Source organism: Octodon degus, unplaced genomic scaffold (genome assembly GCF_000260255.1).
Source record: "Octodon degus isolate 3935 unplaced genomic scaffold, OctDeg1.0 scaffold00029, whole genome shotgun sequence".
NCBI lineage: Eukaryota > Metazoa > Chordata > Mammalia > Rodentia > Octodontidae > Octodon > Octodon degus.
In genome coordinates, this window is record NW_004524605.1 from 1,189,305 (window position 1) to 1,191,735 (window position 2,431).

Consider the following 2,431-nt stretch of genomic DNA (forward strand, 5'->3'; position numbering starts at 1 on the left):
GGGCTGGCTGGCATGTGGTGCTGGGGGATTGAACCGCGGTCCCTGTGTTTTGCTAAGCTTGTTCTAAGTAGGTGCTTTAGACCACTGAGCCATCTCTCCAGCCCTAAACTGGGATTTTCAAGCAATAGGAAATTTTATTTTTTTACAGGTTAGTGTATCTGGCTTCTACATGGAAGACTAAACTCATGTTTATTGCTAAGTGTGGTCTTTGCTAACTAAATCTTAAGATGCAGCACTTTAGAATTTTGCATGTCAATGTTTCTACAGTATTGTTTGCTAATTTTTAATAAAGTCCTGATCAGTGTGCATTTGTAATTGTATGTGTACTCATTCTCTTAAGCTGACAAGATATTCTCAGAGGGGCATTTCTAAAGGAGCATGTACAAAAAACGGCCTGCAGACGCCTCGGTCTGTGTGGTGTCACTGCAGGATCTTTGTTCCAGAGTGTCATTGTAGAGCTGCTCTGCTTTCTTCAACTGTATTTATTGCTGCATTTCTCGACATAAACTAACCCATTGTATTGTTTATAAATAAATATTTTTTGAACAACAATAACAAATAACGGGCTGGTGAGATGGCTCAGTGGTCTAAAGCACTTACTTAGAACAAGCTAAGCGGGCTGGTGAGATGGCTCAGTGGTCTAAAGCACCTACTTGGAACAAGCTCGGCAAAGCACAGGGACCAGGTTCAATCCCCCAGCACCACATGCCAGCCAGCGCGCCCCCTGGTGGGCTGAGCTGGCCACACACACACACACACACACACAAAATAAATAAATAATAATAAAAAAATCAGAAGTGCTGATAAGAAGCAAAGCCTTAAAAGGTTCAAGTCCTGCGCTTACTCACGGTCACCATTAACCAGCTCTCAAGTACCCATGAGAGGAAGCCTCAGTCTGCCTGTAAATTTAGGCTGTTTACTCTGCAGCATGAATAAATGCCCCTGTGAGATGCACCACTCCACTCTGGACTGTTTTGTGCACCCCAGCAGCTCCTATGGAGCAGCCATCACCCTCCCGGAAAGCCCTCCCGAAGGAGGAGCTCACATCATGGATTCTCCGCAGAGGGGTAGCAGGGCTGGTCTAGGCACTCCTCAGATTCTGATATTCAATAAATGTCTGTCTGACAGAAAAATTTTAAAAAAGTTGTTTTTGTTCTTGACAATATTCTGCTATGTCGTTCATGCTGGCCCTGAATTTACTATGTAGCCCATGCTGGCCTCAAACTGATGGTGATTCTCCTGCCCTGGCCTCCTGAGTGCTGGGGTCATACGCATATACCATCACACTGGCCTTTTTATTTTTATTTTTATTTTGAGATGAGTTCTCAGTAAGTTGCCAAGCCGGGCCTCAAGCTCACGACCCTACTGTCTCAGCCTCCCAAGTAGCTGGGATTATGGATATGCTCCACCATGCCTGGCAAGAGACTCTTCAATAAAAACCCCTTTAGAGGCAAATCTCAGAATCAGAAAGCAGTACACCCAGCAAGCAGCGGTGGTAAGATGGAGGCTTCTGCCTATGGCCAGCTGTTCTGCCCCTGGGTCTGCCCCCCAGTATGGATACCAGGTGGCCCCCACGACTGTAAAAGGGGGCTGGGAGACAGCTGAGCAGCGTTAGTGCCTGCCGGGGAAATGCAAATTCCAAACTTTGATCCCTGATGCCAAAAAACAAAACAAAAAACCAAAGTCTATAAAAAGACCAGTAAGGCCGGCAAGAGAGCTCAGTGGACTAAGCACCTGCTTAGGCAAGCACAGGGACCAGGGTTCAATCCCTGGTACCACATGCTGCACCGGCCCCACCCCTTGGGGGCGCTAAGCTGGCCACCGAGATCAGGCATAGTGCTGCATACCGGTAATGCCAGCTCTGGGGAGGCTGAGACAGGAGGATCACTGTGAGCCTGAGCTGTGTAGTGAGACCCTGTACCAAATACATAAATTAAAAAATGAAAGCAAAAAGGCCAGTAAAAGGGTCCGCACTGACAGAGGAAAGCTGGCTTTCTGGAATAGAGTACAGGCTGAGTATCCCTTATCTGAAATGCTTTGGGCCAGAATTGTGTGATTTCTTGAAGATGGGACCCAAGGCTAAACACAAATGTGCTATGTATGGTGGCACACACCACCCTGGTACCACATACCTGTAATCCCAGCACAAGGAGGCAGAGGCAGGAAGATCACCATGAGTTCGAGGCCTGCCTGGGCTACACAGTGAGTTCAAGGACCCTAACCCTAGCCGTGATCTTAATCTTAACCCATACACAGCAAGACCCTATCTAAAATAAAATTTCCCTGGCAAACGCAAGCGCCTGTGTTCAATCCCCGGTTCCGCCAAAAAAATAAAATAAAATAAAAAATAAATAAAATAAGTGGGCATTTTGGCTGCCTCTAATCTCAGCATTGGGGAGGCTGAGGAAGGAAGGTTGCTATCTGCTTAATG